Below are 26,994 nucleotides of genomic sequence, written 5' to 3'. Positions count from 1 at the left end.
AGAGTTGGGTCCCCTGGAGTCTCAAGGCTGGCACTCTGCCCCTCCTCCACCCCCAGCTGTGGCTATTTATCACAGCAGCTTCCTCTTCGCCTGAGCTGCTCCTGTCAGCTTGGAGCCCCCACATTCCTTCCTTCCCTATTTATCACTCTGTGCTGTCTTCACCTAGATCCTCCTCTTAGGAGAGAGACTACGGCCTGACCCTACTCCTGTATTCGTCTCTTCTCCCCATGCCCCCACACCTTTGTTCCCCTCCCCCTCCCCACTCCTACTGACCCCCGCCCCCTGACACAGTAGGAAATTAACTCAGGTCTTAGGAGCTTGCTGGAAAGAATGATAACTGGGAGTCAGCAATTCTAGCCTTGACTCTTTTGCTGTCTTCCTGTGTGATCTTTAGTGAGATGCTCAACCTTTCTGTGCCTTTGTTTCCTTATCTCCAAAGTAAGCTTTAAAGAGGATCCCTTCACATCACTACTGTGAAACTAAACGGGTGTCGTGGATGCAAAAGCAGCTGGCAGGGTATAAATTATGATACATGTGTAAGAAGTTGTTGTCGTTAGGCTGAGAGCATCCCAGGGACTCCAGGGCCCTGCCTTCCTACCCTCATCCCTGTCCATGGTGCTTCCTCTTACCCGCAGCGCTGGTGGCCCTGGCGGATGCTCTTCACCCGCTGCAGCCCCTTCTCCGCAGTGGGTCCACTGAGGCCCAGAGGAGCCCAAGGTTGTTGTGGAGCTCAGAGTCACAGCACCCCTAGGAGCTGGAGTCCATCCCTGGTCAGAGGTGCAGGGATACAGACAGTGTGGCCCGTCTCCAGAGCCCAGACGGTCTGCATGCCAGGGCATGGCTGCTTCTAGCTGGAGGCTCTGACCACTTGCCCCCACCCCCTATCCCAGAGGGTGAGCTGTGGTCTTGGTTATGAAATGTGGTCACTCAGTGGGGCAGTATCTGTGTCCCTCTGCAGCGAGGTTTGCAGAGTACCCTTGTCTCTCACTCTGAGTGAAGGGCAGTGAAAGGAGGCTGCAGGTGGGTGGCCTTTCTGGAGCCCCAAACCCACAGCACACTGGAAGCCACCCAGGGACCTGGGCTACAAGAGTTGAAGAATATCCCCAGTAGGCATGGCCTTGTTCTTTGTGGGTTTCATTGGTGGAGGGAAGACACCCAGGTCCTTCTTTCTGGGGCAGTCTGAACTCTGGGGATGAGCTGAACTCTGAATGGTGGGTAGAATGAGTGACTGAGAAGTGGTCTTTCGGGCAGGTGAAATAAACTATGCAGAGGTAAGAAGATTAAGAACAAACGTGTGTGTGTTTGGAGGGAGGCATACATGCAGAAGGCTGAGGGTAGGGTTGGTGGGTGGGACATTGGCAGTGAAGACCCTAGCTGAGGTAGTCTATATAGTCACCTGGAGTTATAAGACCTAATAATAAAAGAGAGAGAGAGAAAAAAAAAAAAAAGATGGCTGGAAAGTTCTAGAACAGCTAGAACTTGAACCTGTGTCTCTGGCCTAGGAGTCATCGGGCCTCTGTTCTTCCTGCAGGTCTCACTCTGAAGCAGCAGGGCACTCGGAAGGCCACACCACCTCCAAGGAGCAGGCCCAGCCAGGAGAAGGTAAGAGATGGCGTGGAGCCCTCCAGAGCCTGCAGCGTGAGCACCATCTGCAGCGTGTTGGACCTGGAGCCTCCAAGGCAGGACTGCTTCACTGGGGAGACTCAAGAGGAATTGATACTTCGGCCCCCAGTGACATGTACACGGTGTAATGACAGGTAATGAACCTGAGGTTCATCAATCCTTTCTGAATGATGTGGCAGGTAGGAGAATATATCAGCCTGGAGTAGACATACAATGTCAACTCTTGGGAAGATAACTATGCAAACAGAGCAGAGTAAGGCCTGATAAGATGATAGATGGATGCTTTATAGTTATTAGTTTCTGCCCCAAGCGCTTGCTGGAGTTAGCACCAGAAGATTTAGCATCAGGCAGGTTCACTTACTCTACCTTGTAGGAAGGCATGATGCCATTATGGATGTATCACCTCCTCTTTTAAGACCTCAGAGTAACAAATCAAGGAGTCATCATTTCCCATAGCTCCCTTGGGAGGCAGGGCATGAATGCTGGTGGGGAAACAGAGGCAGCAAGACAGGCAGGAACTCTTTCCTATATTGGTGATACCTGAGGGACAGACCTGGAGGCCCCATTGGCTGAGAAGTGTTCTGGGTTGGATCAGATTTCTTGAATGACAGGTGAGGTAATGAGTTGGTATTTCTTGTTAAAAAGGAAGTAGGGACTTTGTGGCTTCCTTCAGCCCTCCAAAGATGCCAGGGCAAGTAGCAGATGATCAAGGTTGGCTAGGGGAGGTCATGAGTAGGGGTCTGGAGAGCTCAGGAAGGGGCTGGCAGACACTCTAGGTCTAGCAGGTAATTGGAGGAGATCAGCCATGGCAGAAAACATTAAGAAGGTCCTCAGAGTCTAGAGGACAAAGCCCTGAGGTGAAAGGACCAGGATCTAGTGGGATGGATACCCCAAAGATGAGTTCTGATCTGATGGAGGGCCTGTTCCCACTGGCCACCTGGTGGAGAACCTGTTCCCACTGGCCATTTGGCCACTGTATCATACTGGGTACTACTCTGGCCACTTCCACCATGGGGTAAACAACAGGCTAGGGTGGGAGCAAAAATAGCTTGGGCCTTGGGAAACTGACCAGGGCAGGGGGAGAAAGCCAGTGGCCTGGGGCAGGAGGCCCAAGTGGGTGGGGCAAATTCCATTCCTGTGCAGGCCAGTGTCAGGGTCCATGAGGCCTAGCCAAAGGGTGGGGAGGGGCAGAGTCTTAGGACTTCTGGGTGGCCTTGTTCTAAATCAGGCAGAAAGAATAAGATGAAGAAGGAATCCAGAAAACAACCCAATTCTAGCAAATGGATCAGCTTCAGGCACCAGGCAGGCCCAGGACTTGACTTTTGTCTATATGAACAAATGGAAGGGGAATCGAACTTTGGGGTGGGGGGGTCCCAGCGAGGATAGTCAGGGGTCTGGCTAGGCCTGGGGGGACTTTGCTAGGGAGCTGGCATCTTCATAATTTCCTGGGGCTAGCTGTGTCCCCAGGTACCCTAGACCCTAGTGTACTGGCCCTGGGCTATCCTCAGACCCCTGTCTCTCAGTGGAAGAGCTGGTCTGTGCATTTTCAGCTTGGCTAAGGACCTGGGCAGGGCTGAATCTGCGGGGCCTTGTGATGGGAAGTAATGGGGGCAGGAGGAGGCAGAAAAAGCCCAGCCCTGCAGGTGTGTGTGTGTGTTAAGTCACTTCGGTTGTATCCACCCGTTTGTGACCCTATGGACTGTATGCAGCCCACCAGGCTCCTCTGTCCATGGGATTCTCAGGCAAGAATACTGGAGCCATGCCCTCCTCCAGGGGATCTTCAGGTGGGTGGGTGAGGACTTCTCATGTGTGCAGCCTTAAGAAGGTTAGGGGCAAAATACATTCTGATTAAGTCAAGAAAGAACAGCAGATTGAATCTATCAGAAGGTTCTTAACCTAGTTTCTCAATATTTACCAAGTACCTGTTTTGCACTCGGCACCATGCTAGTGCCAGACAAAGATGCATGAGGTGTGTCTGCTCCCAGGGGAGGGAATAAAGGGCAGAGGGAAAAAGCACGGGAGTAGAGACAGATCCCAGATTCTGGGAGCCTCAGGCTCCTGTCTTCAAAATGGTAACAAGACTTCCTCACTCATAGGCTGGTTGGGAGAATTAAACAAAACGAGACATGCAAAGCACCCAGCACTGCAGCTGGCACCACAGTAATTGATCAGTCATTTAGTTCGCTTCCATTGCTCTGCTCTTGGAGGAGCTCATGTTCTGCAGGCAGGAGGGAGTAAAGAAGTCTGGGAGAAACGCATCTGAATTCCCAGGACTTCCAACCGTGAACTGGTTTGAAGCCGGACACGACCGATCGACTTCACACAGTTGAGGCCTGGGCTTTGGAAACCTGGTTCTCAGCATTCCTCTGGCTGTGGAAAATGTGGTTTAAGGTGGATCCAAACACTCGGAAATGGTGACTGCGTGCAAGTGCTTTGGCGGTGGCTGGGCCCAGAGATGCTTTCTGGGCACTGAGTAGGGTACAGGGTGGGAGGGGCGTGCCCAGGAATTTACAGAAACATTGAGAAGAGAGGACGTTCTCAGAATACTTGGAGAGTCTTGCCTCCTTGGCTTCCAGTGCTGTCCATGGGAGGGGAGTGGGGCGGGGTGAGGTGGGTACAGAAACCGGAGCAAGACTTGGGACCTGGAGAGGGACTGTCCAGAGACCAAGCATGAGCCGCACACATGGTTTTAAATTTGAAGGAAGTAAAATGAATTGTAATGACATTTCCTTGAACTCAGTGTGTTCAAAGTATTATCACTGCAACATAGAGTGAATATAATGATTAGTAACAAGATAATTCATATTCTTCTTTCTGAACATAGTCTTTGAGGTCCAAAGTGCATTTGGTACTTCCAATTATCTTGGGTTTGGACCAGCCACATTGCAAGTGTTCAATAGCACCTGTGGCCTGTGGCTACTGTATTGGTCAACCCGTGTCTAGAATTCAGAGCAGCTTGTTCAGGGGCACCAGAAGCCAGGTGTATCCAGAGCTAAACAACAGGATCTACTATTCTGTCCTCTTCTCGTGATACCTCTGAAATGAATTCTTAGGGAAACTGGCTTGAAGAATCAGAGATGTCTTGAATTACTTGTTCTGGATGGTAACGTATGTCCTGGCCTGGCCGTGGAGCCCCCTAGCTAACTTTGGGACACCACCACTTCCAGGTCTGGGGCTGACCCCCGGCAGTTCCCAAAGCTCTCTGAGCTTCAGAACCTGCTTTGGGAGTGGCACTAAGAAGGTCTATTTTACTGGGTAACTGTGAGGACTAAAGAAAATGATGATTACTTGGTGACATTCCATGCCAAGAAATAAGCTTTTTATTGTGAGGACTGATGCTGAAGCTGAAACTCCAATCCTTTGGCCACCTGATGCAAAGAACTGACTCACTGGAAAAGACCCTGATGCTGGGAAAGATTGAAGGTGGGAGGAGAAGGGGACGACAGAGGATGAGATGGTTGGATGGAATCATTGACTCAAGGGACGTGAATTTGAGTAAACTCCAGGAGTTGGTGATGGACAGGGAGGCCTGACATGCTGTGGTCCATGTGGTTGCAAAGAGTTGGACACGACTGAGCAACTGAACTGAACTGAAATTAAATAAAGCCAAGTGGTGTTCCCACTATGGGCTGTTTGGCAAAAGTTTCCTGGTAGGATTTTCTGTAGTTCTGTCCTTAACCTTTCTGTTGTATGAGGACCGTGCATTTTCATAGGGCAGGACAAAGGGGCAGGGACGAGCCTGGATCTTCGCCCAGGGTGGTGTGGCAGCTGTCTGTGGCCCTCCTTGTCCAGAGCCGTGTGCTTGGTCACCTGGAGGAGGCAGGCCCTGCAGGCAGCTTGCAGCCCTATGTCAGCTCTATCATAGGGAATGCTGGGGTCCCCAGACTTTTAGCTTTAGAGTGCGGACACCACTGTGGTGCTGTGTTTCAGGGCTGAGGGTTGCCGGCCACCCCAGGACCCTTTACCTAAGCCATCCCAAGTGTTTTGGAAGCTGACTCAGGTATCCTACTCCAAAATCTGCTTGTCCTTCTTCCCATCCCTCCCGTCCCTGCCTTTGAAACAAAGATCCATCCCTACCCCACCTGCCTCCTTTCTTTCCAAAGCCGTAAAAATACAGGCTATTCTCCTTTAGGGCCAGAGAGCCAGTGTCATAGATATGGCTGCTCTTTCTGGGCTTGGAGAGGGTATTTTTCTTTATTACTCTGTGAATGACATCTACTCCAGGCACTGGTTTCCAGCAGCAGCTGAAAACAGTCATTGCTCTGTATGTGAATTAGCATAGCATCCTGACACAGGTCACTGGCACAGGGTTAGCACTCCACAAAATCAAATTCCCCTAAACCTAGTCTCATCTGAAGAATCGGTTAAATAATTCCTGCCTTTGGGGTTTTTCTGAGACACAAATGAGATCGTATATGTGAAAGTCCTTTGTAAAGTTATAAAATGTTATTGAGACTCTTAATTCCCTCCTTGGGGTGTTTTCTTGTTTGAGAGCTGGGTGGGTTCTAACCGTGCCCTCCCGCTCAGCATCACGAGGCAGCCTGGGTCAGCATCACGCACTGTCCTCCCGCCCGCAGGCCCAACGCAGTGCTCCCCTGCCTGCTCCTCCGCAGGCGCTTCTGAACCAACCGGTTGTCTCCTGCGTGTCAGTGGCAGGTTTCCCTGACGTTTTTATTTGCCTTCAGCCTAGTGTGTGGGTCTTTAACTCATCTCCCTGAGTTTGGTATCTCTCCCCAGTTATTAGGAAAATTCACCTTCTGTCCTTCCTGGGCCTGAGGGGAGAGAGACCTGAAACCAAGGAAGTTCCATAGGGTCCTCTTCACCTACCTGGCTTGGGTTTGGTGAGGACTCTGTGATGGGGAAGGAGGTTTGAAGAGGGTGTCTACCAGCAGGTCCCCTGTCCTCAGGGCTGGTATGGAGGCAGCAGGACTAGGAGGTGCTGGCTGGTGATGCGAAGAGTAAGCGGGTATCAGCCGTGCTGGAATCAGGGCACAGTCTACAGATGAATGGGATTCTCCAGCCCTGGGGACTGAAGCAGCATTTTCAAGGTTGGGTCAACGCCTGATAGTCTGTGGTTGTGTCAGTGCTCCTTAGATGCTCACTGCAGTCAGCTGTGGGTCCCCTGCTGCGGCCTCACTAGACTGGCGCTTCCTCCCCCAGGGGCAGCTGGCTTCTGGTTCCTGCTTCTCTCCTGGGGCCTGAGCTCTCCAGGCTGTCACGAATCCTGAAGGAGTCTCCAAAGCAGTGTCACGGTGACTTAGCATCTATTTTAAAAGATAATCTATGTCACATGTAGGGGACAGCAAGGAGGGGTGTCATAAAATCAAGCACATTTAGATAGATAAATAGTCTAGATTCTTTCTAAGTTTGTTCATGACCCTCTGCACACCTCTCAACTTCTCCAGGCCTTAATGTTCTCATCTGTTAAATGGGCATGAGAAAGAGCACTGCAATGATTTAATGTTGTTGCCAGGCATCATGCATTCAAAAAGGAAGAGGCGCTGTGACTCTTAATCACCAAAGATTTGAGAATATTATGGCAACCCCCTTTTTCCTTACCGAGCCTAGCAGTGTGTAATTCTCTTCAAAATTGGTCTCTTTATTGCTTCCTGGGGGCCCATTGGGAACGGCTTCTGATACATCACCTTAAAACGTTGCAGCAGGGAGAGGCAGAAAGCCACGTTGTCCTTGACTGACAACCTTCATATGAGTACTTTAACAATTTTAATTTTTCATGATTCCTCTGATAAAAATAGTGCCTGACTAAAAACAAATACATTTGTATTTTCCATCTCCTTAATTAGTTTCTAATTTGGGGGCTCTTATTAGCTTAAAATCATCTCACTGAAATGGTCCTTGGATCATAAAAAAACGTGAAAACCACAATCAATTCTAGAGAGATCTTGCTATTTAATTATGCTGATTGGAACACTAGAGACCCCTGGCAAAACGAACCTCTCAGAATAAGCTTGATTTGTGTAATTTGGTTTTTAAAATTTTTGGATACATATTTATCAAGTTCAACTATGTGTTCTTGTTCTCCTTGAGACTGATGGGTGGAGGAATCCATGGGCCGTGGAGACCCTGGGACTCCGGCTAAGTCTGTGCAGTCGCTGCTAGAGCCTGGCCTGAAGGGAACATGGGGTCTCCAGATTGTCTGGTCATTTAAAAATGTCTTTGCTTTTTTATTAAAAAAAAAAAAGATCACTCAGAAATAGCCTAGGAAAGGATAAGCTAATAAGAGTTTTGGAGTTTGATGGTAGAGAGAATCCTCCATGAAATCTTGGGTTAGAGATTATCTAGAACCAAATTCTAGAATGTGATATGACTTTGGAGCTGCTAGGAGGACCTACTTGCTCAAAAAAGATGTGTTCTCCAGCATCCAAACCCATGGATCAATGTTAGCTTTGCTAAAAGTAGGCAACCAGCTGCTACGTAATGGAAAGGACACAGCACCACCCAGCACATTTTTCAACCATAAAACTGCTCCTGCCTATGACTCTAGCGACCAGCTTATGCAGGAACTGGAGGCATATGGGAAAGCCCAGCACAGGGAGGCCGTCACCAGATCCAGACCGAGAGGGCTCCTTAGGACAATGCCCTAACTTCTCCAAGAAGAGGTCAAGGGAAAATAAAAGGGAGACGTGAGGGAATTGTTATGGATTTAAAGTCGTTTAATAGACATACTGACCGAGCACCCTGTGTGGGTCGAGTTTGAATACTGACCCAAGTCCACCTTGATTCTCTCTGAGAGAATCAATATTCGCTCAATAGGAGGTTATTCTAATCTCTCAAATAGGAGATTACAGACAGGCTGGGAGTTAGAGATCCAGGAATTACTGTTAATTATTTTAGGGTATGTGATATTGTGGCAATGTTATATACTGAAGTATTTACAATGATGTCTGGGATTGTCTCTAAAACATTTTAAATTTAAAAGAATGAAGCAAAAACAGATTGTTGAATATTGTTGAAGCTGGTTTGGTGATTGGTGATGGGTACGTGGGGATTTATTGTGCTTTTCTATTTTGTGTGTATTTGAAGTGTTCAATAATAAAAAGTAAAATAATAATTAATGTCCTTATTGACTGGCTGAAGCCTGAAATTTCACCATTAGAGCTTTATTCATCTAACTGAAGCCTTTCTTCCTCTATAATGTATAGCTTCTCTTAGAATATGATTTACCCTTTAGAAACATAACAGTGTTTCAATAGAACATTTCCCCAGTTTGGGATTTTGTAGGTATCCCATGCAAAAGGGTTCCAGGTAAGGTAAATTTGGAAAAGGTAGCATTGAACAAAGCCAAACAGGTTTTCAGAGCCTTGATTAAGCTGTGATAGTGTTAATCTCTCTTTGTGACCCCATGGACTGTAGCCTGCCAGGTGCCAACGGAGTGTGTAAACATTCCCTTCTCCAGGGAATCTTCCTGACCCAGGGACTGAACCCAGGTCTTCTGCATTGCAGGCAGATTCTTTACCATCTAAGCCACCAAGGAAGCCCTGATTGTACTGTGAATGTATGTTAATACATACTGTGTGTCTTGAGTGGGGGTCGGCTATAGCAGTGTTGTGTTCCCTTAAATAATATGTCATGTGCTTCAGAGCAGATAGAAACTTTCAGCTCCTCTACTGAAAATCAGGAAGGTCAGAAACCTGGGTTCGAGAGCTGTTTCTATTTACTAACTGGTGATTTGTCAATCACTCAAACTTTCTGAGCCTCAGTTTTCTTATCTAATAAAATGAGCTTCATATCACCTGCCACTTATGTTCCAAGAATATGAAAAGGCTTCAAGCAGTGTAAAGCCCAACACCAAAGGTTAAAATGTATGATTATTATTTGGTGCCATTTTCTGAAACTTGATCCACAAATGTTTGCTTGGAGGCTCATGGCTCTGTGTACAGGTGTGGTCTGATATCACCTAAAAGTAAAGACTGTCCTGGGTGTCATGTGCTTCACAGGTAGAGAAGAGGTGAAAACAAGTTTCCTGCCCTTTGGGAGCTCAGGATGAAGCTGGGGGAGGGGGAGTGGCAGTGCGAATACACAGTGACTGCAAAGCCATCTAGCCATAGGGAGAGGTGAAAGGCTCAGGTTCAGAGGACAGGGGGCCTCACTCTTGGCTGAAGTAACCTTTGAAGGCCACCTGGAGGAGGTGGCACTTGAGTCTGAAGCCTGGGAATGTCCGGACGGGCCATCCCTTTGTTGTTTGTGGATCATTCCATTGGAATGCTTTCCTGTCTTCCGCCTCCACATGCCTACAGGCTTCAGCTGAGCAGTCTTATCTGACTTGGGGGCCCAAGTCTTCCCTGTCTGGACCTGAGGTCATGCTCCCCCTGTCCAGCTTTCTACCCACTCCCGTCCTCTTCTCCTCTCCATCTCCACCCCTTTTGTCTGCCTTCCCAGCAGAGCTTAGAGCAGCTGGGATTACTCATCCCATCCATACTCACTCACTCCTGCCCTGTCTTTTCAGTAAAAAAAAAAAAAATTATCAACCACGGAAACAAAGCAATAAATTATGATTCAGAGATACCTGAGCCTTCTTGTGGAGATGTTTATTATCATCAGCAAATCATTCTTTAGGGCACAGAGAAAAGACGGCCTGAGTGGAATCAAGCAAAAGGTGGGCAGCAATTGCTCCAGTAAAGTTGAAGGGATTTGAGGCACCCTGGGAGCTGGCCCAGTTTCTTGGGTGCAGAGAGCTTGGGGGAGCGGTTGGCTCTGACTCCTCCCAGCGGGTGTGCATGGCGTTACTTGGGATGAGTAGCCATCAGAGGCACTTGTTAGCTAGGAACCAAACACTCTCCTTGTACTTGCACAGCAGAAACAAATGAAAAGGTCCTTGAAAGGGACGAGGCTGTGCTGGATGCTTCAGCACAAGGGGGCCCAGCTCTGCCACTCGAGGATTCAGAGGCAACCTGGCCCCCTGCCTTGTCTCCCAGAGTCCTGCGTGGACAGAGCTCAGCCCACTCCCAGCACATTTGAAGGCTCAGGAAGCTATTGTTAGTATTGGTATTTGGGGAAGGACCTACTCAGTCCCTGGCATGAAATCGGCCCCACTGTGGATCTTCCCTGCAACTGTACACCTCAGCTGCGGGCCTGCAGTGCTGGGTTCTGGCTTTGCCACTTGGGGCAGGGGACCTAGCCTCCCTGAGCCTCCGTGTCCTCAAGGGTAAGATGGGGCAACCACACCTCCCTCCTTCCCAGGACAGTTGGGAGGATGAAATGAAATGACACAGAGAGAGCGCTTGGCCTCCCCCTCTTTTACACTGAGAAGTAATAAGACACGGGACAATTTGCCCTGGGCCTCAGTTTCCTCATCTATTAACTGGAAATAGTTAGATTGCCTGTACTGATGACATCATTTAACTCCGAAGATAGTTTAATGGGCAATGAATGTAAAAACACTGCAAGAAATACAAAGAGTCAAACATTTAGAAAACTGTGTTCATGTGTATTCACATATGCAAACCCTCACGTGCAAAACGTCCTCAAAGGACAAAAATCTCAGAGTGGCAAAGTGTGGCCACAGGTGGTCTGGGGTGGGCGGGAGGAGAGACGGAGCACACGACTCCAGTCTGGTTTGTCTCGTGCGTTTTGGCCGGTCCACTTTGCCAGCGGCTGTCGCCCAGTTTTCTGGACACTGCTGCCCCCAACAGAGCGGGCTGTGGGAGAAGTGTGTGGGACCGACTCTGGCAGACCTGGCGTCCAGCTCGGCTTTGGAAGTGCCCTGTGGGACCCTGAGCAAGTCATGGAATTGCTTCCTCAGACACAAAGCAAAGATTAAAAACTGCCAGCCACATGACATCAAGAGGCTCTAAAGGAATGACTGAGTTAAAAGCCTTTCTAAGTTGTGAAGCAGTGATGACCAAGGAAGAGGCCACCATCTCTCTGCCTGTCTGCTGGCCTTCCTAGCCCAGTGCGCCATAGATTTAATAACACTTGTTAATTGATTACTAGGCATCTTGCCATTGCAGCTGCTTTGGGGAGGCAGTGGCAATTATTTTTGTGTTAGAGAGATACTCCTGAAGAAGCCTTCCCTGACCCTGACCTGCTGCTGCTTTTCTGGGTCAGAGGGAATATCTTCTCCCTGCTCTGGTGGGTAACAGTCAGGTGGCCCCTGGGGCTGAGACCAGCCTTCCATTTACCCACTTATTCTAACTCACTTTGTAACTTAGCACTCACTCTGGGCATTGATTTACAGTTAATGGTTCTTCTTTAAATGAATACTTGCCTGGAATCTTTCATGAGTCGATGGAGGTGTTATTGACCTGGCAGCCAGGTAATGAGTCCTGGAGTGCCAAGTATTTTTTTTTTTTTTTACCAATATTACCTCTGTTTCCCCCTACCAGTCACATAAAGAACCTTCTACAAATACACACTGATTTTATTTTCAGGCTGCAAGGCATAGTGTGAAGAGTGTAGGGCTGAGTCAGGAGATAGGAGCTCTCAGCGGAGCTTTGCTGTTAACTCACTGTGTGATGCCGAGGAAGTCCCTTGACCTCTCTGGGCCTCAGTTTCCCATCTGTGGGATGGGGCAGGGCTGGGAGGGGAGTTCTTCCACTGAATCTCTGGCTAGATCCACCAGAGCAGCGATGCATGTAATGAATGAGCGAGATCTAGGTTTGGACTGTTGTTGCCGTTCAGTCGCCAAGTGGTATTTGACTCTTCACGATCTCATGCACTGCAGCATGCCAGGCTTCTCTGTTCTTCACTATTTCCTGGAGTTTCCTCAGATTCATGTCCATTGAGTTGGTGATGCTATATAACCATCTCATCCTCTGCTGCCCGCTTCTCCTCCTGTCTTCAATCTTTCCCAACATCAGGGTCTTTTCCAATGAGCTGGCTCTTCGCATTAGGTGGCCAAAGTATTGGAGCTTCAGCTTCAGTCCTTCCAATGAATATTCAGGTAGATTTCCTTTAGGATTGACTAATTTGATCTCCTCCCTGTTTGGATTACAAAAATAATAATTGCTTTGTATAAGAAAACAAAACAATATACCCATGTTTGAATGAGTGAGGGAAATTGTGAGACACCCCCACCCCACCCCAGAGATCATCACTATCAACAATTCAGAGAAGTTTCACACCCATATCACTGTCTGTATTTATATTGTTGCCATGGATTTGGAAAAATAGATCCATATTACAGAAAGATGGGATCAAGCTATATATTATGTTCTGCAGCTTGTGTTTTTACTTAATATAATCTTTTAAAAACTGCTCATACACATCACTCTAGTTTTTTATACTATGGTCGTCTATAATATGGATATAATTTATTAATAGGCTAGAATTTATTTTACCTCCTCAGTGGACGTCTGGGTGGTTGGCAGTACATTTTAATGGATGTGATGGCCGGCTGCCCCCTCCTACTCTGGGAGGGGTCAGAGAGGAGCCTGGGAGGGAAGAGCTCGCTTACACAGCCTAAGCCACCATCCTTGAGGGTGCTATCCTCTCACCTCTGCAGAATTCTTCTCCAACAAATACTGTGGCTGAGCAGGGCCAGGGCACAGGTGTCCCCCCTGTACCCCCAGAGTGGGCGGAACCAGGGCCATGCTGGGGACACAGCGAGGAGGGCCTGGAGGGCTTCATTTCTAATTGAATTAGAATTTTTGAATAGGTGAAGCATTTTCTATAGTTCAGAAATCAAACTGACACCCACAGGTATGCACAGCGATTGCACGCTCCCCCCTGGCGCCCTCTACAGGCCATTTATATAACTTCTAGGCTTATTTTTTGTTTTCCTAATGCTAAAATAAGAAATTTCAGTAGATTCTTAGCTTACCACTTTACCATACAAAAGATACCCTGCTGTATATTCTGCACCTTGCTTTTTTAAAATTTCCTTAAATGTAGCTTAAATTTCTCCATATTAGTACACAGAACAAATGCTTCATTTCTTAAAATAGCTGTGTAGTATTCCACAGGATACATGAACAGTTTTTTTTTGAACCAGCCCCCTATAGAGGAGCACTTGAATCGTTTCCAGTTTTCTTTTTGCTATTAAAGACAATTCTGCAATCTGATGTCAGTCTGAACTATTTTATTGCATGTGCGTGTTTTAAATTGCAAACCACCCCAAATCTTTTCTAGAAGCAGGTGAAGTGTGCATTGTTTATAAACAGATAAGCCAATAAGATTTTGTTCCCTGAGCCCTGTGCCATTTCCCTGTCTTCCAAGCAACTGTCCCCCAGTCCCCTAGCATCCCCTAGTTCCCAAAACATCCGCCAAGATGCAGTGTTCTTTGCCTGCCAACTTGGACTGTTAGAAATAATCTTTGCTCTCATTTCCTCTGATGGTTTCAGTGAAGACTCAACCTAGGGCCTGAGAGACTGGGAATCTCTAGAAAGGTTTCTTGAGGTCCTAAGTGCAGTGGAAGAGGCATCCCGACAAGTTAGATGGTATGGATTCCCATCCTGGATCACTGATGGACCGAGTGATTCTGTACAAGTCCCCTCCCTCACTCACTGCACAGGGCCCGAGGGCCATTCCTTTCCTCACATGTTGTGGTTCTAGGAGCAGCCTAATGGCATTCAGTACAGTTTTTAAATCCTCAGGTCCTGGATAGCAGTCAAGTGTCACTTTCTCCACGAGGGGCCTTGTGCTGGTGATTCCTCACCACCCTCAGTGGCTAGAGCAGTTTCTTTAACGTGACATCAAAGCTTAGATGACGATGGCTTGTACGTGATAATAAAATGATGCCCACCTGCGGATTCCCATTACTCAGAAGTACATTCATTGGGCTACAGGTTTGTGAAGCCCTTTCACTGCTAGTGCATGAAAAAGGGATATTTCACACATGCTTCACATTAGTACCGTGATCTAGCTTCTGAGTGAGAAAGAATCAGTGCAACAGCCAACTGCCACCTGAGAGCCCATGTCTATTGTATTACAAGCTGCCGTGGCCCCACCATTGACTGTGATCTTGTGCGATCTGATAAGGTAATAGTAATAATAACTTACATTTTCACTATATGGACTCTTTCCCCCAGGGCTTGGCCACCTGCAGTGTCTTTTCTGTGGTCTATTCCTGTCCAGGGTGCGTCCTAGGTGGGTGGGTGCCTCGCACTGAGTCTTGCCCCAGGAAAGAGGTTCTGGGCGTCATTTTTCAGTGAATCAGCGGGTAGCTCAGGCAGTCACTCAGTCCAAGATTGCCGTGTTTAGCGTTCCTCAAACGCAGGGTGCCCTCACGGAACTCCTGACCCGGGCCCCACACCCTGGGTTCCCTCCTCCTGTAAACAGCATCACAGTCCTCTAAACCTCCTGCTTCAGTCCTCCCTGTGCCTCGTGACCTCCATGGTCAGTTCTGGAGTCTGCCAATCCCTCCATTCCCCATCACCCTCCCGGACTAGCCCAGAAACCCAACTGGTCCTTCTGCATTTTCTCTTGCCACCGCCGTCCCCACCCTGATCTGTACACAGTGTATAGTGGATATGCTCATCTGACCTGACAGTGCCCTATTTAGAGCCTCTAAGGGCCTCTCGCTGCTTCTAGGATAAAGGTAGTTGTTGATGTTCAGTCTCTAAGTTGTGTCCAACTCTTTGCAACTCCATGGAGTACAGCACACCAGGCTTCCCTTCATTATCTCCCAGAGCTTGCTCAAACTCATGTTCCTTGAATCGGTGATGCCATCCAACCATCTCATCCTCTGTCGCCCCCTTCTCCTCCTGCCTGCAGTCTTTCCCAGCATCAGGATCTTTTCCAATGATTTGGCTCTTTGCATCAAGTCCTGCAGCTAAGACCTGTTGTAGCAAAATAAAGAACGAAAGCAAGAAATGCAATTGACTTTAAAAAAAAAAGAGAGAGAAGTGCTGCTTGGAGCAAAGAGAAAATATAATAGGGACAGTCTGATCTCATGTGTAAGGGGTTTGGGCTGTTTCTCTGAGTGGTGTCTTTGCCTGAACCCTACAGACACTGACACCCACCTTCCCCTGTTTGTTTTCCAAAGGGCCTTTGGCTTTTGTGAGGTTTCGGGGCCTTGTGCAGAGATGTGGCTCCCGCTGGGGCAGATCTGAGCCCAGACTTTGCAGGGCTCCCCATCTGCCAGCAGCTCTGTGAGCAGGCTGCCGATTCCAGCTGCCCTTGGGAGGTGTGAGGACTCAGGGTAAGTGTAAATCACACTCCATCCAGTTTCCCCACCCCCAGCCCAGCACTATTTTCACCTAGGAAAAGTCTAATAAAAATGCATTCCAAGTCCTAGTCCTAAAGGAGGAAGGATGAGGAGGAGCAGGGGCGGGAAGCCAGTCCAGCACAGCCTTGATTAAATGAATCTGAGCTGCAGGGCTTTTCTGGCCTTAGAAGCAGCCCCAGGGCCCCTGGAAGCGGGTGGTCCTGGGTATGTGCTCCATGCTCCCGGTGTGTGGGGCAGCCTGGATCCCAGCCCTACCCTGAGAGTTAGGGGAGCGCTGTCTGCTCAATCTCAAGGCTGATCAGGCTGCAGAGGGGCCTCACCTCAGTGGAGGATGCACCAGCTGGGGATTTGCCTAGGAGAGCAGGGGTCAGGAAAGAGGCTCATGGGCATAAAGCACCTGTAGGAATCGGAGCAGGGAACCAGGCCAGTCCTCTGGAGTGGTGACTTGCAACCCTGGATGCACGTTTGAATCACCTGGAAGCTCTGGCTATCCCTCGGACGGATGACAGCAGTCTCTGGGGGTGGGACTCAGTTGATTTCAGTGGGAGCCATGGATTCAAAGCTTCCCTGAGCTCTGACACTGGCCACACTGAGACTTGTAATGAGGGCCCATGGAAACCCTGGTTGGGGTGCAGGGGAAGGCCTCGTCATGGGGTGGAAAATCATGGGACCAACAGACTCTGGATGGAGAACCAGTGTCACCTGTCTAGCCACACAGATGACCAAGATTTTCAGCTGCAAGAGGGTTTGGGAAAGAGTGTGATGATCCAGAGGAGGCGGCTGCCCAGAGCCAGGGTCTGAAGAGCAGGGCCTCTGCGGGGCAGCAGGATGCTACGTAACCAGCTGTAGAGTTGATCGTAGATGTTGCATTGTGGATATTTGGATGTGTGTCTGGTCTTTGCTGCCGGCCTTGGAGGGTCCAGGAGAGCAGTGGCTGGGCCATCACTGTATCACGATTTGGCCATCTCTCACCTGCTCCCCTGTGGCCTCTCAGGCCCCAGCATCCTCATCTCTGACCTGGATGATCGCAGTTGCTTCCTGATTAGAGTCCTAGCCTCTGTCCCCAGCAGTCTAGCCAGAGGGATCCTTTAAAATGTGTCAATGGGCACCTCCTTTTCTCAGAACCTTCCAGTGTCTCCCCACATCACTCAAGGTCCAAGTCCTCGAGTGAGCTGCAGGGCCCCCACTTCCCCTCCTGATCCCTCCAGCCACTGGCCTCCTCCCCGTCCTGGGCTCAAGGCCTTTGCCTGAGATGTTCCCTCAGCCCCCAGAGATCTGCAGGCCCCCTTCCTCCCCCTTCTTCAGGCCTTTGCTTGAATGTCACTTGCTCTGTGAAGCCTTCCTGGACCACCTGCTTCCTGTCTGCTGGATCTTCATTTCTCTCTCTACCTCTTCTATGCTGACACTATATATATAGTGTAGGGAGTCTATCTCCCTACACCAGAATGTGAGCTCTGATCGGGGGAGATTTTATTATTATTATTATTATCATTACACTTGCTGGTGCAAACCCAGACCTGGAATAGTATTTAGGCAGCCATGGATGGCCAGTATATTTGTTTTCTTCTTTGTGTACCACTGATGCTTAAAACTGGTTTAATCACAATCTTTGGCTGATAACATTCCCTCTATTAGTCCAGGCATGGTCTGATTTTATTTAATTATGTAGTTATTTAGTTTTTTTTTTTTTTTAGTTTATGTAATAAGCAGCCAAGAACTCATCACTCAAAGCAAAGCAAGGATATGACAAATCTACACCCAGACATAAGATCCTGCCTCAGGCCTTCCCACCCGAGGTCATCACCTTCCTTAATCTTTATCATTTTGCTTTTCTTTTTACTAATTCCATTGCATCTAATCTATGTGTATTCCTAATAGATATATTTTGCTGTAGTTATTTTTAGCCTATTCAAAACTTATTATGTTGTATATAATCTTCAAAGTCCTTCTCATTTAATATTACATTGTTAAGATTCACTAACATTGTTGCATGTGCTGTGGTTTATTCCTTTTGACAACAAGTAGTATTGATGGAATGAATATTTGACTTTATGTCTCCCCATGGGGCTTTCCTGGTGGCTCAGATGGTAAATAATCTGCCTGCAACGCAGGAGACCCGGGTTCTATCCCTGGGTCAGGAAGATCCCCTGGGAAGGGAATGGCAACCCACTCTAGTACTCTTGCCTGGGAAGTCCCATGGACAGAGGAGGCTGGTGGGCTACAGTCCATGGGGTCACAAAGAGTTGAGTACGACCGAGTGACTAACACGCACACAGTGCCAGCTAACACTTCTGGAGTGTGCACAAGGCACTCTGCTAAGGGTTTTGTTAACCCCAGTAAGCAGATGGAAACTGACACACAAGAAGTGAGCGACTGGCCTGCGGTCGCACGCAAACGGCTCAAGGGCTGGAGGCAGGATTTGAACTTGTATCGTGTGCCTCTACTGACCCTGCACCAGGTCATCTCTGAGTAAACAAGGGGGTGAGCTCACACTTATCACCGCCGCCAGCCCTTTAGGAACCCCATTTAATGACTCAGTTACAAATCGACATTCGACACACACACATGCTCGCGTTCTGGAATTGCTCACAAATGCTTGTTAATTGACGGGCAGTTTTTAAGAGGAGAAACAGACTTCTGATGCTTACCAAGATTTGTCTGTCTGTTTCTGTCTCTTTCAATCCATCTCTTCTGTATTAAAGAAAAACATCCCTGGGCCTTGTGCTTACAGGACCTGGGGGGCTCAGAACCTATTAACAGGCTGAGCCTTTGGGCTTGGATCCCAGAAGAGGGGAACAGGCTGGGGCTGTGCCCTTGGTCAGAGCAGAGTTTATCTCTTTCCACACCGAGACCCTGAGGGACTGCAGGTGCCTCCCTCAGCAAAGCTCGGCATGCAGTGACCTGAGTGGGCAAGGGCTGGCTGACCCTGTCAGGGGTCTCCAGCCATCCCCGCCTCTTCTTGGCACTAGGAGCACCCACTCAGGGGCAAGATCTTTTCACATTAGGAGAAAATGGAAGTGATGGGGAAACTGGAGGGCTAGGCATAGGATTGAGCAAACAATAGAGGCCGTCCGCAGAATGACTGCTCCTGCCCTGGGGTACACACAGCAGGGTCAAGGTCAGGCAAATAAATGAACGCTGTGCTGGCTTCTGCCCAGTGTTGGGCTCAAGTGAGCCGGGTTTGACCACAGGGAGGATGGGCCCACCCATTTTACCCTTCCAGGTGAAGAATGGCCTGTCCAACATGGCAGCCTTTGTGCAGGCCTGTAGCTGGTCTGGAAGGGGCTGCCTGGGCCGCGCCTTGTGGATCAGCCTGGGGAAGGCAGAGGGGCCTCTCCAGGAACCAGGGAAGTGGAGGAAGATGGAAGCCTCACACAGTGCAGATGTGTGAAGCAGGTGGTTCCAGACCAGCCTGAAGGGACGCGGGAAGGAAGGAAAGTGCATGCTGTGACATGTTCTACTCGCTGGCGTCCACAGGGGGCGGCAGAGAGCAGAAGACGGATAGCTGGGCTCCCCTGGTAATAAGGTCACCACCCAGCCTCAGTTTCCACTAAGCACCTGCAGGCCCAGAAGCCTAGAAGTTGAGTGCAGGTGTGTGGCACTGCGGAAGGGGGTGGGGCTACTGCTGGTGCCGCGCACCCTGGTGAGACCACCTGGGGTGGGTGGCAAGGAGGGAGGCAGTCTTCCAGAGAGGGGAGGGACCGACAGCTCAGCGTGCCCTCTCACCACCCAGGCTGCACACTGGCATCGCCCCGGAACTTCTCAAACATGGAGACCCTCACCCACCCAGATCCGTGGAATCAGAAGGGATCAGTCTGTTTTAAAGCCTCCCCAGATGATTTCCTCTTCATCCAGGATCGAGAACCACCAGGTCAGACACTCTGCCAGCACCTTGAGCGCAGGTTTCTGTTCAGAGCTGTAGGGGCTGGGATGTTGACTCACTTCGTCTGTATGACGGTGATGGTGACAGAGAGTGCTGACCTCAGGGCTGTACGACGGTGATGGTAACAGAGTGCTGACCTCAGGCTGCTGTGAGGATGTGTATTAAGCTTGGCACATGGCTGTCACCTAGCAGGAGACTATACTGTCAGCTAACAGCACCAGTGCTTTGCACATGGGCTCTGGACTTGGCATCTTCAGAGCTGGACCTTCAGGGGCATCTTCATCTGGAGTCCCGGGTGGACACAGGACTTTTGGGGAGATGTTGTGTTTCTGGAATCTGAAGTCTGGGTGGAGCTGGCCTAGAGGCCTTGGTCAAAACAGTAGACACCGTCTTGTATCAGTTTCTGTGTTCAGAAATGATGATGTTGCCTGCTCCCTAAAGGTGTTAACCTTGGTCATTATGTCCATCTAGGGACAGGGCTTTAGCCAAGGGTTTTGGACAGGGCAACGTTTGTGGAGCGTCTTCTATGTGCTGTGTATGTGTGTGAGCTCAGTCGTGTCTGACTCTTTGTGACCCCATGGACTTAGCCCAGCAGGCTCCCTTGCCCATGGACTTTTGCAGGCAAGAGTACTGGAATGGGTTGCCATTTCCTGCTCTAGGGGATCTTTCTGACCCAGGGATCAAATCTGAGTCTCTTGCATCTCCTACATTGGTAGGCAGATTCTTTACCACTGTGCTATCTTTGCGCAATATGTGTTCACATTTATTGCTTTACACAATTCTCACAGCAACTATGTGTGATGGATACACATATCCTCATTTTACCAAAGCTCAGAGAGGCCTGGAAACTTGCTCAAGGTCACGCAGGAGTACCAGGTCTCTTGACTTTGCACCATACCACAGCCACCTCCTGGCAGGTATAACCTGTGGCTTCCTGCCTAGGCAGACACCCATGCCTGACTTTAGTCAACGCTCATTCTTTGGACAATCCTGACTCTACTTCATCTGTGAGGAGGGGAACTGAGTACAGGAGTGTTTCTGGAGTCCCAGTGCCAGCACTGTGTGTCCCCGGGGGCTGGCGGTGGTGGCCAAGCTGTGAGTAGGAAGGATGGGGAGCCCGTTGTTAGGTCTTTAGGGCTGGACAGTCAGGGATGTGAACTTCCAGGGGCAAGAGGGGTGGAGTCAGCAGGGGCAGCTGATCCTCTCTGAATGGGGCTGGGCTGGGGGCTTTAGGCACTTAGGTTGTACTCAAAGCTACCCCTCCATCCACAAGACCTGTCCCCAAGGGTTTGTTCATCGACTTCTTTCCATTTTGTGTTATACTCTGGAGGAGGGGGTCATGAAGCTAACGGAGCCCCACTAAGGGTCAGAGCGGGACACAGGTTCACCCAGCCTGGACTCTCTGGACAGCTGGATGGAGCAGAGTGGGGGTCAAACTCTGCAGCACCCACCCCGAGAGGCTGACCCATCACGCCCATTAGGAGCTGCCATTTCACTGGGAGTGTGGGATTTGGGGCTGGTTCCAGTCTACCTCCTTACTTCCCACTTTGCTTAAAGCAGGAAGTGGCTTCTTAGGGGTCCAAGCCTTAGTAAAAGGCACAGAGTGGGCTCTTGCACAAAGATGGGGATCTTTGCACCAAGCAGGGCAGGGATGGGGCCTGGGGAGGAGAAGAAAATGGCATGACCTTGGACATCATAGACCCTGGTGGGGATAACCTCCATTCCATTGTAAATCTGAGTTCCTGGTCCTCACCAGACATTAGAGAACCTTCGGTTGTTTCCCTGCATCCTGACAGGTGTTTAATTTTCAGAAGTCCCTGAGTCCTGTGAGCCTCATTCAGTATTGCTGGTCCAGATTTCCCCCTAGCAAATTTCCAGCTGTGGACAAGTGTTGGGTGTTTTTCTCAGCTCCCCAGTACCTGTTGATGCAGAAGTCTCTGGGTTTCCACTGTCTTCGCTCTGCTGCCTTCTGCAACCATACACATTTTATCCCAGCTCTAATTGGTGCTCTTGGAGGCATTCCCCAGGCAGATGATATGGTGGTGTTGACAGACCCAAACGAGGACAAGAGAAGGTTCCCTGCCCCCGGTCACCATGCCCTCCAGAGAGGACTTCAGTCATCCCAAGCGGCTGTGTAGACTCCAGGCGAGGAAGGGGAGCTGAGGGAACCGTACCACTAACAGCCCTGTCAGGACGCTTCCGTTGGCTGCAAAGAGTGTCTGCCCGCCTGCCTACACGTGAAGTCCCAGGAGAATGGCTCATTAAAAAGGAGGGCCAGCGCTTTGTGTGGCCTGCAGGCTGAACCCTTCTTCCAGCCATCAGGGGTCTCTGGAAGGGTGGGCTGGCCTGGAGAAAAGGGGGCACCTGTGGGCTCTTCTTCCTCCAGTCCCCAGGGAAGCTCAGCTGGAGACACCTTTCTGACTGGGGACCCCGTGCTGCCCCTACCTGCCGCCACCCATCATCCCCTGAACTAGTTCCAGCAGCTCTCAGCAAACTCAGCCCTTATTTGCAGTGACCCTCCCACCCGCTCGTCTCTCCTCTCCCCCCAGCACTGGGCTCCATGAAGAGGATTGCCAGATAAAATGCAGGATGCCCAGCTAAAGTTGAGTTTCAGGTACACAGTGGGAAAAATATTGCACAGGACATGCTTGTTCCAAAACTCATTTATCATTTACCTAAAACTCAAATTGAAGTGAAATTCAAATTCAGATTTAATCTTGAGTTTTTGTTTGCTCAATCTGGCAACTTCACCCACAAAGACATCTCCTCACAAGGGGGCTGGACCCAAGAGGGATGATACGTGCGTTCTCTGCCTTCCAGGCTCTGTGGGACCCGCTCTACTGACCGAGGCCCTGGAGACAGGATTCTTAGTAAGACGTAGGCTTCCGGTGCCACTAAAGGACCTGCCTGCCAACGCAGGAGACAAAAGAGACACAGTTTTGATCCCTGGGTCGGGAAGATCCCCTGGAGGAGGGCATGGCAACCCACTCCAGTATTCTTGCCTGGAGAATCCCAGGGACAGAGGAGCCTGGCGGGCTACAGTCCATGGGGTCACAAAGAGTCAGACATGACAGAAGCGACTTAGCGCGCATGTGCCATTCAGTAAGCCTGGAGGAGGGCGGAGGCTCTGCAGTTCTAACAGGCTTCCAGTGCAGTGCCATCGGTCCAAGGACTGTACTTCAAGTAGCAAGGACGCAGGGCAGTGATTGCGGGCCAACCACAGGCTCGTGGGGAAGTGAGGGGAGGTGGGGTGGGACATGCGGGTCTGAAAACATTGCTGCTTGGAGTTTAGTCTGCCATTCGGAGTTAATTTATCTGGGGCAGGACCCAAGCAAGGGACTTTAACTTTTGTGTGTGTGTGTGGTAAAAAGTGTAACAAATTTTACCATCTTAACTGTTTGTAAGTGTACAGTTTATAGTGTTAAGTGTATTCACTTTATTGTGAAACAGCTCTCTAGAACTCTTGCATCTCGCAAATCTGACCCTCGTGCCTATTAAACAACAACACCCTGTTCCTCCTTCCCTCCGGCCCTCGGTGCCACTTTCTGTTTTTATGAATTTGACCACTTTTAGATGCCTCATGTATAGTAATACAGTCTTCGTGTTTTTGTGACTGCTTTATTTCAATTAGCATAGTGTCCTCAAGATGCATGCGTGCTGTAGCATGTGATGGAGGATTTCCGTCCTTTTTAAAGCTGAATAACATTCCACCGTGTGTATGGACCACAGTTTACTTATCCACTCATCCGTTGGTGGGCATTTGGGTTGCTTCTGGCTCTTCCTGTTGTGAAGAATGCTGCTGGGAACATGGATGTGCAACTTTCTCTTTGAGACCCTGCTTTCAATTCTTTTGGGTACGTAACTGAGAAATGAGATCGCTCAATTGTATGGTAGTTCCATTTTAAATGTTTGTAAATTAATGAATTTGAGGAATCACCATCCTCTTTTTCATAGTGGTTGCCCCATTTTACAGTCACACCAATGATGCAGAAGGGTTGCCATTTTTTCCACATCCTCTCCCCGGGTGAGTCGAATTCCCAGGCAGGCTTGAGAGCCACTTCCCTGGGCTCATTCTCGGCAGATTCTCTCTGAGTTTTCCTAGGTATAAGATGAATCCATCCCACAGCTTTAGGGGGTCCTGTTCCTGTGAATGGTGCCACAGCTGGTCTGGGAAAGAGAGACCTATCTTTGAATTCACAGATTGAGTACTGTGTGACTTTGGGCAAGTCATTTAACCTCTCTGAGCCTCAGGTCCACACCTGTAAAGGGATAGGAGAGTATCAACTATAACGAAAGGAAGATTGGATGAACCATGCATGCAAGAGCTTCTGGGATTCATAAACAGCCATGGGAATGTCAGATGAGCTGACAGTAGGAACTGAGGGAAGAAGCTCAAGCATCTGTGGTCAGGAAGGCTCACGTGGAGTCAGCTGACACTTACTGAGGCACCCCTGCCCCACGGCATCGTAGGAGAGTTTCTCTGTTCACTGTCACCCCAGCATCTCACCCAGCACTGGTTTTGTGTCTAACACACGGCTGAGCAATGATGTCTGGGATACTGTCCTGGCAGCCTGTGGCAGATGAACTCCTAGGGACAGGGAGAGTGACATGACCAGAGCTGACCGTTATGGAGCACTTATTATGTGCCAGGTGCTCAGGTAAGCTCTTAATTCTCCCAACATTGCTGTGAGGTGGGTGCTGTTATTACCTTTGCTGTTCGTACGAGGTACAGAGCATTTAAGTAGCCTGCCCAAAGTTCCATGGCTAGAAAGCAGCAGAGCTGGGGTTTGAACCCAGGCAGTCTGAGTCCAGAAAATAGGCTGGTAAACATTGACCTTTATAAATAAAGAGCCACAGGTGTGTAAAACCATGATATAAAGAATCATCACTTGGCTGCTTGCTGGAGGAGCAGAACTGAGTGGTGACCCTGTGAGTAACATGATTAACTGTGGTGTGGGGTGACCAGGCAAGACCAGGAGGACAAGCTTTCTGGGGCAGGGCCAGTGCTGGGAAGGGTGGGATGGACATCCACTGCCTGCTTGGCCTCAGGGAGGTCCTGTCTGAGATCTGGGATGAGCCTGAGGGTCGGGCAGAGAAGTGGGCCAGCTGGTTGCAAGACCCAGGAGGAACTGGGGCTCCAGGATGCGGCTAAAGCCTGGGCATGTGGATTGGACGCTACCTGAGAGCTCCTTCGATGCCCCTGACAAGGGTCAGGTCAGGAGGTCAGACCTGGCTCTGTAGGGGAAGAAGTCCTGATGCCATCCTTGAGTGACGGGCAGAAGCTAGACAAGCAGATGGGAGGTTACCGATGCCCTTAGAAGATGGGAGAACTGAGGCAGAGGTACAGAGATTCTTGCCTTGACCTGGAAGACTAACTCATTGGGGAATTTCAGGAGTCAAAGCAAGCTTCTGGGGAAGAAATATTTGGTCCAAGGTGGCTGCTGTTTCTACTTGTCTTATCAATGAAGAAAAATCAGAATAAAGGCAAATATTAATGAATAATTTTTCCATACATAAGCCTTGCATGCCTTCTGGATCCCTTCTGCTCCCTGGCTTTCCATGCGAGGTACCAGCTAAGACCACAGATTTGGTGTCAGTCACAGGTTAGTTCAAGTCCCATCCCAGTCACTGAATAGCTGTGTGTTCTTGGGCAACTTACTTGACCTCTCTGAACCTCGATTTTCTCATCTGTTGTGCAGGGATTGTCCTGAGCATTGAAGAATATTTAGCAGTATCCCTGACCTCTCTCTTCTAGATGCCAGTAACACCATCCCAACTCCTGAGTTGGTGACAACTAAAAATGTCTTCAGCGATTGCCAGATGTCCCCTGGAGGCAAAACTGCCCACAACTGGGAACTGCTGTCATAGTCCCTGGCTCCATTTTAGGCAGAAAAGGGTGAAATTCCATTTACTCTGTTTTGATTCATTTATTTGATAGTCATTTGCCATGCACCTGCTATGTGATGGACACGGGGAGGGGGGTTCAGTGGTGAGCCAGGCAGTTCACGTGTCCTCAGCGGCTCACACCATGGGGAGGGCGTGGCTGCTGTGGGAACACACTGATGACATGCGTAATCCTGGGCTTCTCTTTGGAAAACGGGCAGGAGGGCAGGGAGGTGGTCAGAGATAGCTCTGGGCTTGACCTGCAGGTGCCAGACCTTTTTCCTTTCCTGTTGTTGATGGAATGAATCTGGGAACCGTTATTAAAGGTTGCTTATGACATAACTGAGGGCCCAAATTGGCTGAAAAGATGTGCACTAATTTATCATACGGGGGGCAGGCAGTTACTTCATGTTGACACTTGGAGCTGGGCATGTGAGGCCTGCTGCTGTGTCTCCTAAAAACGGCAGTACTGTAGAGACAGGTGGGCTTACCAGGTCACCCCACAGAAGGAGTTGCTGCTACTAACCCGAGTTGCCAAGTGTGATGTGCCCACACCTCGGTCTCCCCAGAGACTTGGGCTGGCGGGGAAGCAGAGGAAGAGAAACTCAGGGGCTTTGAGGCCCAAAAACCTGTTTTGAAAGAAAACTTGGGAAAGTAATTTGCCTGCCCACGCTTGTAGGCTTGGGCGGACAGCACCTTTCCTAGGCCTTCTGAAATAAGGCTGCTTGCCATCCTTTGAAGAAAAAAAGAAAAGAAAAAGAAAAAAGTCTGCCCCTCACTTAGAAGAAAGAAAGAAAGGCTGGGTGTCCCAACAGTAGCCTTTCTTTGGGAGTCTTGGATGTCGCTCTTTTTTCAACTTGAATCTATTTCTTGAGAATCCAGACCTTCATGAACAGTCTGGAAAACAGAAAGTGGCAGGAATAATTTTCCTTTGTTCAGAGGGAGTGGCAAGAAATGGGAGGAGAAAGGGACAACAGAGGATGAGATGGTTGGATGGCATCACTAACTTGATGGACACGAGTTTAGGCAAGCTCTGGGAGTTGGTGATGGACAGGGAAGGCTGGCGTGCTGCAGTCCATGGGGTTGCAGAGAGTCAGACACGACTGAGGGACTAAACTGAACTGAACTGAAAAAAACCTCCTAGTAATAATGACAACAGCTGTGATTAAAGAAAGGCAATGGGTGGTGGAAAGTAGCAATGGCATTTTGAGCACCTGCTGTGCCAGGTTGCTTTGCTATGTAGCTCATTGCAGATCCTTTCAAAACAGGTCTCACTGTCCCATCTCTGAGCTGGAAGACGAAAGTCCAATGTTGCCCAGCTGGCACTTGGTGAAGCCAGGATGCAGATCCTAGTCTAGGAAGAAATGAGAAAAACCAGTATAATGTAGTGAATTTTTCACTCTAAGATTAAATTGATCTCTCTTCAAAGGGTTGTCCCTTATTCTGAGATTTATATCCTTCCAGTATTTTTGGTAAT

General features: G+C 49.3%; 1 protein-coding gene across 6 annotated transcripts in view; it reads left to right on the top strand.

Annotated features, from left to right (window-relative positions):
* The window catches only part of ZBTB7C (zinc finger and BTB domain containing 7C), a 383,514-nt gene that overhangs the window by 79,944 nt on the left and 276,576 nt on the right, over nt 1-26,994 (top strand). For 4 of the 6 annotated variants that reach the window (XM_070361653.1, XM_070361652.1, XM_070361655.1 and 1 more), the window contains one exon: nt 1,532-1,757. The gene's annotated coding sequence lies outside the window, so the exon portion shown is untranslated. The remainder of the gene's footprint in view (nt 1-1,531; nt 1,758-26,994) is intronic. The other 2 variants (XM_070361656.1, XM_070361657.1) reach the window with 1 other exon arrangement.

This window comes from Bos mutus, chromosome 24 (genome assembly GCF_027580195.1).
Source record: "Bos mutus isolate GX-2022 chromosome 24, NWIPB_WYAK_1.1, whole genome shotgun sequence".
Classification (NCBI taxonomy): Eukaryota; Metazoa; Chordata; class Mammalia; order Artiodactyla; family Bovidae; genus Bos; species Bos mutus.
The sequence above is the reverse complement of the archived record's forward strand: the minus strand, read 5'-3'. Positions and strand labels throughout refer to the sequence as shown.